Raw genomic sequence first — 7,606 nt, forward strand, 5'->3', positions numbered from 1 at the left:
CCTCTGCATGTCAAGCCATAAGAGACCGGAATGTGTTCAACGTGCTGTGTATTAGGCATAGCTCTGTGAATGCATTTCTCAACAAATATTTGCATGTCTACCGGCTGGACAATGAATATGGTACTTATTTGAAAAAACAACACCTGTCTCTCTCTCAGGCGTACTTAACAGTCAATATCAGTGGGTTTGGAGATGAAGGAAGGGAGTCTGATCCTCTGGGTTCTGCCAGAGAGAAAGGATCTGACCCAGTCGTAGGTGGCTTCTTGTATCCCCGTGTCGGGAAGTCTGGCTGCGAGAGTGTGGTGAGAAACGTTGTCGAAGGCTGTCGAGAGGTATAGAAAGATGAGGTCCGCGGTGTGACCCTGGTCAAAGAATGCGAATGTCGTCAGTGGCTGCGAGGAGGGCAGTCTCGGTGCTGTGGGTGCTGCAGAATCCAGAGTTGGAGGCGTTTAGGATGGAGTGCTCTTCCATGAAGGTGGTCAGCTGGGTGTGCGCAAGTCTCTCAGTGACTTTACCATGAAAGGGAGGAGAGAGATGGGCCAGTAGTTTATCAGGTCAGTAGGGTCAGCCGTGGGTTTCTTGAGGAGGGGTTTAAAATCCGCCCGCTTCCAGTCATCTGGAAAGATGCCGGACCTGAAGGAAGCATTGATGGTCAGTCCAAATACAGGTGCGATGGCGGCAACCCAGTGGAATATGTACAGTGGGCAGGGGTCCGTTCGGGCCCCTGAGTGGATTTTCTTCATGGTAGTGGCTATTTGTTCGACAATGGTGGGATTCCAGGTCATGAAGGTTGACTTATCGACGATGTAGGGAGGGAGGTGGTGTCCTGCGTCCGTTCATTGAAATTGTCGTTGAGGGCTTTGATCTTCAGATAGGAAAACAACCTGAGCTTGTCGCAGAGTTCCTGGGAAGTTGTGATGTCCGTGGCTTCGCAGGGGGGTTTTGTGAACTGCTGTATGACGTTGAACAGTTCCTTAGCGTTGGTTGTGTTGGTCTGGACTTTGTCTCTTATAAAGGTCTGTTTGGTGTCTCTTATGCACTGGTGGTATTCCATCAGGGTGCTCCTGTGGTTGTTCCATGCTTCTGTGATTTTCTGGTTTCCCCAGGTTTTCTCTAGGCGTCTGCAAGAGCATCTGGCTCCATGTAGTTCTGTGGTGAACCAAGCGGCCTTCAGAAGGCGTTGTTTGGCAGGATGGCGGAGGGGTGCGAGTTTGTTGGCGCAGCGGGAGATCCAGCTGTGTAGTTCTGTGGCTGCGGAATTGGTGTCAGTTGTGGCACTGAGGGGGCCTTGGAGGAGGGTGGTGATGAGGAGTTCCTCTGTGACCTTGCTCAAACTCCTTCGTGGTGGTCACAGAGTGCCTGGGTGTGGTATTGGTGTTAAAGGTGAAGTGGATGTTGTGGTGGTCCATCCAGAGCGCCTGGTGGTGTGGCTGAAACGGACGTTTATTCCTCCTGCAAAGATTGGGTTGAGGGTATGTCCAGCTCTGTGTGTGGGTATGTTGACCAGCTGCTTCCATCCGAGGTTGTCGAGGAGATTGATGGAGTCGCGTTGTTGCGGTTGTTGAGGTGGAGGTTCAGGTCCCCGTGTAGAATTTAGTCCATGGAGGTAATTGCGTGGGGTGCGGTGAGCTCGGCGATGGTAGTTGCAGACTGGGTGCGAGGTCCTGGTGGTCTGTAGATGAGGGTGCCGCATAGCGTGGGCCTGGGGCTGGTCTGGATCTGGAAGTTGAGGTGTTCTGTGTTGGAGTCGGGGTCACTAGTGTTGGATGTGGAGAGTCAGAGGAGGGTCTTGTGTGCGATGGCGAGTCCTCCTCCTCGGTGGTGGGGGCTTTAATTTCTCTGACTCTTGTAGCCATCTGGGATGGCAGTGGCAGGGGAGGTTGTAGGGAATTGTCACCAGCACTGTCCCTTTTAGACCATCCAAGTCACGTAGTTATGGGAGATGGAGACCTGGAGTGGTTTTCACTAACTGCTTGATGCTGCAAATGTTTCTTGACCTGCTTGAGGAATTTGTTGACTTGTTGTGCAGTCGTAAAAAAACTGCTGCTTGCTCTGGTACAGGATCTGCAGGCATGCCGGGTACATGAGCATATATTCCATTTGCGTCGTCCGGATTTTTTGTTTGACCTGTATGAATTTCTGTCTCGCCTCCTGGACCGCGGCCATGAAGTCAGGATAAATGGTGAATTTGATGCCTTCATGATGGAGTGTCTTTTTTTCCCTGGCCAATCTGAGCGTCGTATCACAGTCCCGGCAGTTAAGGAGACAGGCTACGATCAGTCGTGGGGTGCTACCAGGCGGTGGTTTGGGGCCAAGTGATCTGTGCACCCTTTCACCTATTAAGTGGGGAGAGAAGGACCCCACGCCCAAGGCATTGCGCTGCAGGCTCTCTATTAAATTTCTCCTTGCATCCAGTAATGGTACTCTCTGGTATTCCAATGATGCGGATATTATTACGGCGGCTGCACACCTCTCAATCTTCAATTTTTGCAGCAATAACTTTAAGAAGCTTGTCCATTTGTGCCATTTGTCGTTGTATCTGAGAAGTTGCATTCTCATTATCCTAGATTTGCTCTTCCGCCTCTTTGATTTCACCATCATGCTAATCCACTTTCTGAGCTATAAAATCCATGCGGCTTTTCATGGAATCCATTTTGCTTGGATTGTCTGTAAGGCTGTGTTTCATAGCCAAAAGGAGTTTTGACTTCATCATCTTGGGTGGATTGTGGAGGCTGCACTTGGTCCTTGTTGGGCTCGTCTGTTTCATCCGACCTAGAGCGCGTGGTGGCCTTTTTGCTCTCAAACAGAAGTTTGGATTGACAGCCATCCGGTTTTCCCATTTTAACACTGCAGGTGGAGTGACACAATGGAATAAAATGGGAACGTGTAGGCGGACCGTCAGGGTAAGGAGAACAGCAGGTTGTCGTGCCAGCAGCACCCTGACCGCTCCTCCCCGAGTGTGGGTATAGTGAATTAATAATGCATCAATCAGCCACCTTCTGCATTCTGTAGCAGATGATAGGGCCCTGTTCAGAGATCTGAGTCATGGCATGCAGTACCCCTCGCTTAGTAAGTGTGTGGACTGAAGACCCTCACGTGTTCAGATGAGGATGATGGAACAGGACTGCAGCAGCAGTACATAAGTGAGAGGCAATGGAGATGAGTATGCCAATATGTAGGGTGGTTTGTCTCACTATAGTAGGTGTGTTTTAGAGCCACCTTGCAAACAAATGAAGCGGTGGGCAGTTCCCTGACCTCCTGTAGCGTGAGCCTGATGTTGGCTGTTTGGTGGGAGAGCGGCGCAGGTCAACTGTCGTCCGTGGCGATGGATATCAATACCACAATATTAATGTCCCTGGGACAATGGTGTGTTAGATGGTCGAGAAGCCACGCAGCCGCATGTAGGGTGGGCAAATAGCATTTAATATTTCAGTTTTTTTTATCGCCGCTGTTCCCTCCCTCAGCGAGGGTGTCCTTGGGGGTCAACTACCACTCCTGTTACCTTCAGTAAGTCCCACAAGGCAGGATTGCTGAGAAGTTGTCAGAGGCCACTCCCCATTTCTCCACCACTCTGCAAGCACACCTCCTAGTGCACTACTAGTTGGGGAACGAAGTCCCCTTGGTTCCTGAAGGCCCTTGGGGACCAACAAGTCCTCCTGTTGCTTCCAATAATCCCACATAGTGGGTTTGCTGAGAGGTTTTCGGTGGCCATGCCCCCTTTCTCCACCACTCTGCAAATGCGCCACGCTACTAGCTGGGGGATGAGGTCCCCTTGTTCTTCAGGGTCCTTGGGGGCCAACCAGCCCTCCTGTCACCTCCAGTAAGATCCACATAGCTGCACTGGTGAGAGGTCTTCAGAGGCCATGCTCCCTTTCTCCACCACTCTGCAAATGCAGCTCCCGGTGCAATACTACTTCGGGGATGAAGTCCACTTTGGTCCTGGGGCCCTCATGAGCCAAGGAACCCTTATCCCCCCACCAGCAGTGCGCCGAGGGAAGCATTTTCAGGTTGGTGGAGAAAGGGGGCCTGGCCCACAACCACCTCTCAGCAATACCACTGTGTGGGGCTTAATGTAGGTAACAAGAGGTCTTCTTGGCCCCTAAAACCCTCAGCAGCATAGGGAACTTCATCCCCAACCAGGAGCCCACCAGGAGGTGCGTTTGCAGAGTAATGGAGGAAGGAGGCAGGGCCTGCTGCGAGTTGCCGGCTTTTTTGTTGTTGATTTTTTTCTTTTTTAGGAAGTGGGGCATGCGGATCCCCTTCCCTGGACCAATTTGGGTCCCGGGGACCACATCCCCTGTGACCTGACCCTTTATTTATTTTATTTTTTATTTAAAAAAGTAGGAGGGGGACCCCGCTGCCCCACTCCAGGGTAGATTTTGGTACCAAGAACCCCATACCCAGGCCCCCGGCCTTTATTTATTTTTTCCATTCAAAGGGAGGGGGAGCCAAGCAACCCCCTTCCCGGCCATTTTGAGCCCTGGGGACCCCATCCCTGAGGCTTACTCTTTTTCTTTTCTTTTAAAGAAAAAGGGAGGGTGCCGATTTCGGCCCCAGGGACCCCATCCCCCTCTCCCCCACCTGACTTCAGTCTGGCGACCCCATCCCCCAGGGCGACAGCTTTTCTTTCTTTTTTTATAATAGTTAAAGGGAGGGCGGCCGAGTGCCCCCCTCCATGGCCACTTCGGCCCGGGGACCCCATCCCCTGGAGCATGGCCTCCTCATTGGGGACTGTGGAGGGAGCCTGAAGGCCTCTGCAGTCCTGGCTGGCTCCCACCTCCTGCAGGAGCTGGTATTGCTTTTTACACACAACGAGCTGCTGACATGCAGCTCCCTCGGTGTAAAAAGCAAAGTGTGCTCCACTTTGAGCAAGCAAGAGCATACTGCTCTCGCTTGCTCAAAGCAGAGCACACGTTTTGCTATGGAATGACAGGAGTGGTGCTCCTGCCATGCCATTTTAAACTGCAATTTCCCAGTAGTGGCTCCCCCGTATATTAATGGAGCTGGCCCTGGGGGGTGGTGGTCCCCAGGGCCATGCGGGGCTCCTGGAGAGGGGCCACACAGCACCCCTCCTTTATTGATATTTGCTCTGGGAATGTGGTGGTCCCCGGGGATCGCAACAGACCTTCTTAATTATTGTATGTGTGCCCCTTGGAGGTGGCGGTCCCTGAGCTGCACGGTGGACCAGAGCCCCCACTCTTTATTTAATTTAGCCCTGGGGAGGTGGTGGTCCTCAGGGCAGGGGGTCCACGTGACCCCCCATATTGTTTTAATTAGCCACATAATTGGAAATAGCCCAGGGAGAAGGCAGTCCCCGGGGCTTTTTCAGGAAGGGGGGGCAAGTGGCTCCCCTTCCCTGGACCAATTTGGGACCCGGGGACCACATCCCCTGTGACTTGACCCTTTTTGGATTTTTATTTTATTTCACAAACGGGAGGGGGACACCATGGCCCCTACTCCTGGACAGATTTTGGCCCCAGGGACCCATCCTTTAATTGTTTTCCATTTAAAGGGAGGGGGAGCCAAGCAACCCCCTTGCGGGCCATTTTTCATCCCTGTGAACCCATCCCTGAGTCTTAACCTTTTCCTTTTCTGTAAAAAAAAGGGAGGGGGCGATTTTGTCCCCCAGGAACCCCACCCCCTTGGGCCAGGCCTTTATATATTTTTTTTATAAAAAGGGGAGGAGGCCGCATGGCGCCAATCCCCTACCTGACTTCAGCCCCGGGGACCCCATCCCCACAGGGTGACCCTTTTACTTTCTTTTTTTATAATAGTTAAAGGGAGGGCGGCCGAGAGCCCCCTTCCCGGGCCACTTTCGGCCCAGTGACCCCATCCCATGGGGTATGGGGTACTCGTTGGGGACTGTGGAGGGAGCTTGAAGGCCTCCACAGTCCCGGCTGGCTCCAACCTCCTGCAGGAGCCAGCATTGCTTTTACACCCATGGAGCTGCTAACATGGTCTGTAATTTGTGAAGTCAGTAGGATCTACTTAGTTTTTTGCTGGTGTTTGAGGAAGGCTGTTCGGAAGTCCTTCAAGTAGGAGACAAAATGATAACAGAAATGTTGCCTGGTCCAGGCCTTGACAGCTTTTGATATGAAAAGGACAGCATATATGAAGATGTCTGGTGTGCAATGGGTTGCGGGAGAACATGAATTACCACAAGTGATTATGAGATCTGTCATGAATCTATTTGTATACACTGCACGCTTGTTTTTGTAATCTGATCATGGGGGAATATTACAAAGAGATATAAGATTGTCCTACTAATAATATGTTCAATCAAGATTTTGAAACATTTATAGTAGAATGCATGAACTCAAAAACATGAGTCCTAATTGTTAACATTTTGCAACGAAGAACCTTGAACATAAGGATTAATATATAGTTTCACACAATGTCTGACAGAAGACTAAATCTATCCTATCAATCTACCTGTGCACAACTCTGCATAAAGCTGAAATGGCAAGTCTTTCTGTCAAAAACATGCTAATTTTGATGCTTTACAATGAATTCTTACTGTTGCCAATCTCTATAAATATCGATGTATCCCAGATTTTGCAGACGAGTAACACTTTCATTCTTTTTTGCAGCTGTTGTGGTGCTGGCATTCGTGTTGTGCTGGCTGCCATTTCACATTGGTCGAATCTTGTTTACTTGGACAGGCATTGGCGAAAAAAGACTGTATGACATCACTCAATACTTCAACCTTATTTCCATGCTTCTTTTTTATCTCAGTGCGTCGATCAACCCCATACTGTACAACATAATGTCACAAAAATATAGAAGAGCAATAAATAACATTTTGAACCACAGTCCTAACGTGCGGTCCAGGAATGTGAACAGAAGCGAGTCGACCTCTCTGGCAGCTACTGAGGTCAGTTCTTTGATGTAAACGGCAGAGGAGCCTCGGACTCTTGCATCATGCATGTTGTCTTTACATGTTTTCGTGATATCAGTGCCTGATTCTATGCCCTCAGAAACACATTCATAAATTTTGCAATAGTACATTGTGTCTTGCTGAACACTAGAGGAAAAAATTAAGACTAAAAACGATATACTAGTAAATGCAGGTGGACAATAACACAAAAAGTCTGAAGTAGTAAATGAAGGCGGAAAATAACGCTAAAAAGCCTGAAGTAGTAAATGCAGGCAGATAATTAGCATTTAAAATTTGAAGTAGTGAATGAAGCGGAAAACTAACACCAAAAAGTCTGAAGTCGTAAATGCAGGTGGACAATTACCATGGCATTAAAAAGTCTAAAGTAGTAAATGAAGGAGGACAACTAACACTGAAGTCTGAAGTAGTAACTGCAAGTGGATAATTAAAACTAGAAAGTCTGAAGTAGTAAATGTAGCCCAACAGGAGAAGAGACGATCAAGCACTTCACTCAGCTTAAAATCTTCAGAGCAACTCAAAGGCTTGGCCCTTTCTACCTCATTAAACCATCAAGGCAAAAGCTTTGAGCCCCTGGAGCACAAATGATAGCCGTATCCAGAGACAAGTCAGGCAGATGGCTGCACAAGTGCCGTGGAAGGCTCCCATCTCTGGAACATCCTGCTTCGCCATCCGCAGCTTGAAGGACATGCTTCAGGGTAGCTGTATCAC

The 7,606-nt window shown here is 49.7% G+C and overlaps 1 pseudogene; it reads left to right on the top strand.

Moving 5' to 3' along the window:
• Positions 1-6,892, top strand: part of LOC147718757 (growth hormone secretagogue receptor type 1 pseudogene) — a 248,608-nt pseudogene extending 241,716 nt beyond the window's left edge.
• The last annotated feature ends 714 nt before the right edge of the window (positions 6,893-7,606 follow it).

Source organism: Lissotriton vulgaris, chromosome 4_1, assembly GCF_964263255.1.
Source record: "Lissotriton vulgaris chromosome 4_1, aLisVul1.2, whole genome shotgun sequence".
Classification (NCBI taxonomy): Eukaryota; Metazoa; Chordata; class Amphibia; order Caudata; family Salamandridae; genus Lissotriton; species Lissotriton vulgaris.